Consider the following 6,825-nt stretch of genomic DNA (forward strand, 5'->3'; position numbering starts at 1 on the left):
TCCCCTCCTAGTAGGAGTAGGAAAGGAGAGGAGTAGGACTCCTCCTCCTGGCGCGCCCAACAAGGGCCTGCCGGCCTCCCCCCACCCTCCTTTATATACGGGGGCAGGGGGCACCCCAAAGACACAAGTTGATCTACGGATCGTTCCTTAGCCATGTGCGGTGCCCCCCTCCACCATATTCCACCTCGGTCATATCGTCGCGGAGTTTAGGCGAAGCCCTGAGCCGGTAGAACATCATCATCGTCACCATGCCGTCGTGCTGACGGAACTCTTCCCCGAAGCTTTGCTGGATCGGAGCCCGGGGATCGTCATCGAGCTGAACGTGCGCTGAACTCGGAGGTGCCCTACGTTCGGTGCGTGGATCGGTCGGATCGTGAAGACGTACGACTACATCAACCGCGTTGTCATAACGCTTCCGCTTACGGTCTACGAGGGTACGTGGACGAACACTCTCCCCTCTCGTTGCTATGCCATCACCATGATCTTGCGTGTGCGTAGGAATTTTTTTGAAATTACTGCATTCTCCAACAGTGGCATCCGAGCCAGGTTTTATGCATAGATGTCATATGCACGAGTAGAACACAAGTGAGTTGTGGGCGATATAAGTCATACTGCTTACCAGCATGTCATACTTTGGTTCGGCGGTATTGTGAGATGAAGAGGCCCGGACCGACATTATGCGTACGCTTACGCGAGACTGGTTTCACCACTATGAGCACTCGTTGCTTAAAGGTGACCGGCAGGTGTCTGTCTCTCTCACTTTAGCTGAATCGAGTGTGGCTACGCCCGGTCCTTGCGAAGGTTAAAACAACACCAACTTGACAAACTATCGTTGTGGTTTTTGATTCGTAGGTAAGAACAGTTCTTGCTAAGCCCGTAGCAGCCACGTAAAACTTGCAACAACAAAGTAGAGGACGTCTAACTTGTTTTTGCAGGGCATGTTGTGATGTGATATGGTCAAGACGTGATGCTATATTTTATTATATGAGATGATCATGTTTTGTAACCGAAGTTATCGGCAACTGGTAGGAGCCATATGGTTGTCGCTTTATTGTATGAAATGCAAACGCCCTGTAATTGCTTTACTTTATCACTAAGCGGTAGCGATAGTCGTAGAAGCAATAGTTGGCGAGACGACAACGATGCTACGATGAAGATCAAGGTGTCACGCCGGTGACGATGGTGATCATGACGGTGCTTCGGAGATGGAGATCACAAGCACAAGATCATGATGGCCATATCATATCACTTATATTGATTGCATGTGATGTTTATCCTTTATGCATCTTATCTTGCTTTGATTGACGGTAGCATTTTAAGATGATCTCTCACTAAAATTATCAAGAAGTGTTCTCCCTAAGTATGCACCGTTGCCAAAGTTCGTCGTGCCCAGACACCACGTGATGATCGGGTGTGATAAGCTCTACGTCCATCTACAACGGGTGCAAGACAGTTTTGCACACGCGGAATACTCAGGTTAAACTTGACGAGCCTAGCATATGCAGATATGGCCTCGGAACACAGAGACCAAAGGTCGAGCGTGAATCATATAGTAGATATGATCAACATAGTGATGTTCACCATTGAAAACTATTCCATCTCACGTGATGATCGGTTATGGTTTAGTTGATTTGGATCACGTGATCACTTAGATGACTAGAGAGATGTCTGTCTAAGTGGGAGTTCTTAAGTAATATGATTAATTGAACCTAAATTTATCATGAACTTAGTACCTGATAGTATTTTGCTTGTCTATGTTTGTTTGTAGATAGATGGCTCGTGCTGTTGTTCCATTGAATTTTAATGCGTTCCTTGAGAAAGCAAAGTTGAAAGATGATGGTAGCAATTACACGGACTGGGTCCGTAACCTGAGGATTATCCTCATTGCTGCACAGAAAAGTTACGTCCTGGAAGCACCGCTGGGTGAGAGGCCTGCTGCTGATGCAACTAATGACATTAAGAACGTCTGGCAGAGCAAAGCTGATGACTACTCTATAGTTCAGTGTGCCATGCTTTACGGCTTAGAACCGGGTCTTCAACGACGTTTTGAACGTCATGGAGCATATGAGATGTTCCAAGAGTTGAAGTTAATATTTCAAGCAAATGCCCAGATTGAGAGATATGAAGTCTCCAATAAGTTCTACAGCTGCAAGATGGAGGAGAATAGTTCTGTTAGTGAGCATATACTCAAAATGTCTGGGTATAATAATCACTTAATTCAACTGGGAGTTAATCTTCCGGATGATAGCGTCATTGACAGAATTCTCCCATCACTTCCACCAAGCTACAAGAGCTTTGTGATGAACTATAGTATGCAAGGGATGAACAAGACTATTTCCGAGCTCTTCGCAATGCTAAAAGCTGCGGAGGTAGAAATCAAGAAGGAGCATCAAGTGTTGATGGTCAACAAGACCACTAGTTTCAAGAAAAAGGGCAAAGGGAAGAAGAAGGGGAACTTCAAGAAGAACAGCAAGCAAGTTGCTGCTCAAGAGAAGAAACCCAAGTCTGGACCTAAGCCTGAAACTGAGTGCTTCTACTGCAAGCAGACTGGTCACTGGAAGCGGAACTGCCCCAAGTATTTGGCGGATAAGAAGGATGGCAAACTGAACAAAGGTATATGTAATATACATGTTATTGATGTGTACCTAACTAGAGCTCGTAGTAGCACCTGGGTATTTGATACTGGTTCTGTTGCTAATATTTGCAACTCAAAACAGGGACTACGAAATAAGCGAGCACTGGCCAAGGACGAGGTGACGATGCGCGTGGGAAATGGTTCCAAAGTCGATGTGATCGCGGTCGGCACGCTACCTCTACATCTACCTTCGGGATTAGTTTTAGACCTGAATAATTGTTATTTGGTGCCAGCGTTGAGCATGAACATTATATCTGGATCTTGTTTGATGTGAGACGGTTATTCATTTAAATCAGAGAATAATGGTTGTTCTATTTATATGAGTAATATCTTTTATGGTCACGCACCCTTGAAGAGTGGTCTATTTTTATTAAATCTCGATAGTAGTGATACACATATTCATAGTGTTGAAACCAAAAGATGCAGAGTTAATAATGATAGTGCAACTTATTTGTGGCACTGCCGTTTGGGTCATATCGATGTAAAGCGCATGAAGAAACTCCATACTGATGGACTTTTGGAATCACTTGATTATGAATCACTTGGTACTTGTGAACCATGCCTTATGGGCAAGATGACTAAAACGCCGTTCTCCGGAACTATGGAGCGAGCAACTGATTTGTTGGGAATCATACATACTGATGTTTGTGGCCCAATGAATGTTGAGGCTCGCGGCGGGTATCGTTATTTTCTCACCTTCACTGATGATTTGAGCAGATATGGGTATATCTACTTGATGAAACACAAGTCTGAAATATTTGAAAATTTCAAAGAATTTCAGAGTGAAGTGGAAAATCATCGTAACAAGAAAATAAAGTTTCTACGATCTGATCGTGGAGGAGAATATTTGAGTTATGAGTTTGGCCTACACTTGAAACAATGTGGAATAGTTTCGCAGCTCACGCCAACTGGAACACCACAACAAAATGGTGTGTCCGAATGTCGTAATCGTACTTTACTGGATATGGTACGATCTATGATGTCTCTTACTGATTTACCGCTATCATTTTGGGGTTATGCTTTAGAGACGGCCGCATTCACGTTAAATAGGGCACCATCAAAATCCGTTGAGACGACGCCTTATGAACTGTGGTTTGGCAAGAAACCAAAGTTGTCGTTTCTTAAAGTTTGGGGCTGCGATGCTTATGTGAAGAAACTTCAACCAGATAAGCTCGAACCTAAATCGGAGAAATGTGTCTTCATAGGATACCCAAAAGAGACTATTGAGTACACCTTCTATCACAGATCCGAAGGCAAGACATTCGTTGCTAAGAATGGATCCTTTCTAGAGAAGGAGTTTCTCTCGAAAGAAGTGAGTGGGAGGAAAGTAGAACTTGATGAGATAACTGTATCGACTCCCTTATTGGAAAGTAGTTCATCACGAGAACCGGTTCCTGTGACAACTACACCAATTAGTGAGGAAGCTAATGATAATGATCATGAAACTTCAGATCAAGTTTCTACTGAACCTCGTATGTCTACCAGGGTAAGATCCACACCAGAGTGGTACGGTAATCCTATTCTGGAAGTCATGTTACTTGACCATGATGAACCTATGAACTATGAGGAAGCGATGATGAGCCCGGATTCCGCAAAATGGCTAGAAGCCATGAAATCTGAGATGGGATCCATGTATGAAAACAAAGTATGGACTTTGGTTGACTTGCCCGATGATCGGCAAGCCATTGAGAATAAATGGATCTTTAAGAAGAAGACTGACGCTGATGGTAATATAACTGTCTATAAAGCTCGACTTGTTGCAAAAGGTTTTCGACAAGTTCAAGGGGTTGACTACGATGAGACTTTCTCACCCGTAGCGATGCTTAAGTCCGTCCGAATTATGTTAGCTATTGCTGCATTTCATGATTATGAAATTTGGCAAATGGATGTCAAGACTGCATTCTTGAATGGATTTCTAGAAGAAGAGTTGTATATGATGCAGCCGGAAGGTTTTGTTGATCCAAAAGGTGCTGACAAAGTGTGCAAGCTCCAGCATTCCATTTATGGACTGGTGCAAGCATCTCGGAGTTGGAATAAACGCTTTGATAGTGTGATCAAAGCATATGGTTTTATACAGACTTTTGGAGAAGCCTGTATTTACAAGAAAGTGAGTGGGAGCTCTGTAGCATTTCTAATTTTATATGTAGATGACATATTATTAATTGGAAATGATATAGAATTTCTAGATAGCATAAAAGGATACTTGAATAAAAGTTTTTCAATGAAAGACCTCGGTGAAGCTGCTTACATATTGGGCATCAAGATCTATAGAGATAGATCAAGACGCTTAATAGGACTTTCACAAAGCACATACCTTGACAAAATTTTGAAAAAGTTCAAAATGGATCAGGCAAAGAAAGGATTCTTGCCTGTGCTACAAGGTGTGAAATTGAGTCAAACTCAATGCCCGACCATAGCAGAAGATAGAGAGAAAATGAAAAATGTTCCCTATGCTTCAGCCATAGGCTCTATCATGTATGCAATGCTGTGTACCAGACCTGACGTATGCTTAGCAATAAGCTTGGCAGGAAGGTACCAAAGTAATCCAGGAGTGGATCACTGGACAGCGGTCAAGAACATCCTGAAATACCTGAAAAGGACTAAGGATATGTTTCTCGTATATGGATGTGACAAAGAGCTAGTCGTAAACGGTTACGTCGATGCAAGCTTTGACACTGATCCGGACGATTCTAAATCGCAAACCGGATACGTGTTTTTATTAAACGGTGGAGCTGTAAGTTGGTGCAGTTCTAAACAAAGCGCCGTAGCGGGATCTACATGTGAAGCGGAGTACATAGCTGCTTCGGAAGCAGCAAATGAAGGAGTCTGGATGAAGGAGTTCATTTCCGATCTAGGTGTCATACCTAGTGCATTGGGACCAATGAAGATCTTCTGTGACAATACTGGTGCAATTGCCTTGGCAAAGGAATCCAGATTTCACAAGAGGACCAAGCACATCAAGAGACGCTTCAATTCCATTCGGGACCAAGTCCAAGTGGGAGACATAGAGATTTGCAAGATACATACGGATCTGAATGTTGCAGACCCGTTGACTAAGCCTCTCTCACGAGCAAAACATGATCAGCACCAAGACTCCATGGGTGTTAGAATCATTACTATGTAATCTAGATTATTGACTCTAGTGCAAGTGGGAGACTGAAGGAAATATGCCCTAGAAGCAATAATAAAGTTATTATTTATTTCCTCATATCATGATAAATGTTTATTATTCATGCTAGAATTGTATTAACCGGAAACATGATACATGTGTGAGTACATAGACAAACATAAAGTCACTAGTATGCCTCTACTTGACTAGCTCATTAATCAAAGATGGTTATGTTTCCTAACCATAGACATGTGTTGTCATTTGATTAATGGGATCACATCATTAGGAGAATGATGTGATTGACATGACCCATTCCGTTAGCCTAGCACTTGATCGTTTAGTATGTTGCTATTGCTTTCTTCATGACTTATACAAAGTTCCTGCAACTATGAGATTGTGCAACTCACGTTTACCGGAAGAACACTTTGTGTGCTACCAAACGTCACAACGTAACTGGGTGATTATAAAGGTGCTCTACAGGTGTTTCCGAAGGTGCATGTTGGGTTGGCATAATTCGAGATTAGGTTTTGTCACTCCGATTGTCGGAGAGGTATCTCTGGGCCCTCTCGGTAATACTCATCACCTAAGCCTTGCAAGAATAGTAACTAATGAGTTAGTTATAAGATGATGTGTTACAGAACGAGTAAAGAGACTTGCCGGTAACGAGATTGAACTAGGTATTGGATACCGACGATCAAATCTCGGGCAAGTAACATACCGATGACAAAGGGAACAACGTATGTTGTTATGCGGTTTGACCGATAAAGATCTTCGTAGAATATGTAGGAACCAATATGAGCATCCAGGTTCCGCTATTGGTTATTGACCGAGAATAGTTCTAGGTCATGTCTACATAGTTCTCGAACCCGTAGGGTCCGCACGCTTAACGTTACGATGACAGTTTTATTATGACTTTACAAGTTTTCATGTACCGAAGTTTGTTCGGAGTCCCGGATGTGATCACGGACATGACGAGGAGTCTCGAAATGGTCGAGACATAAAGATTGATATATTGGATGACTATATTCGGACACCGGAAGTGTTCCGGGTGATTTCGGAGAAAACCGGAGTGCCGGAGGGT

The sequence above is a fragment of the Triticum aestivum genome, chromosome 5B, assembly GCF_018294505.1.
Source record: "Triticum aestivum cultivar Chinese Spring chromosome 5B, IWGSC CS RefSeq v2.1, whole genome shotgun sequence".
Taxonomy (NCBI): domain Eukaryota; kingdom Viridiplantae; phylum Streptophyta; class Magnoliopsida; order Poales; family Poaceae; genus Triticum; species Triticum aestivum.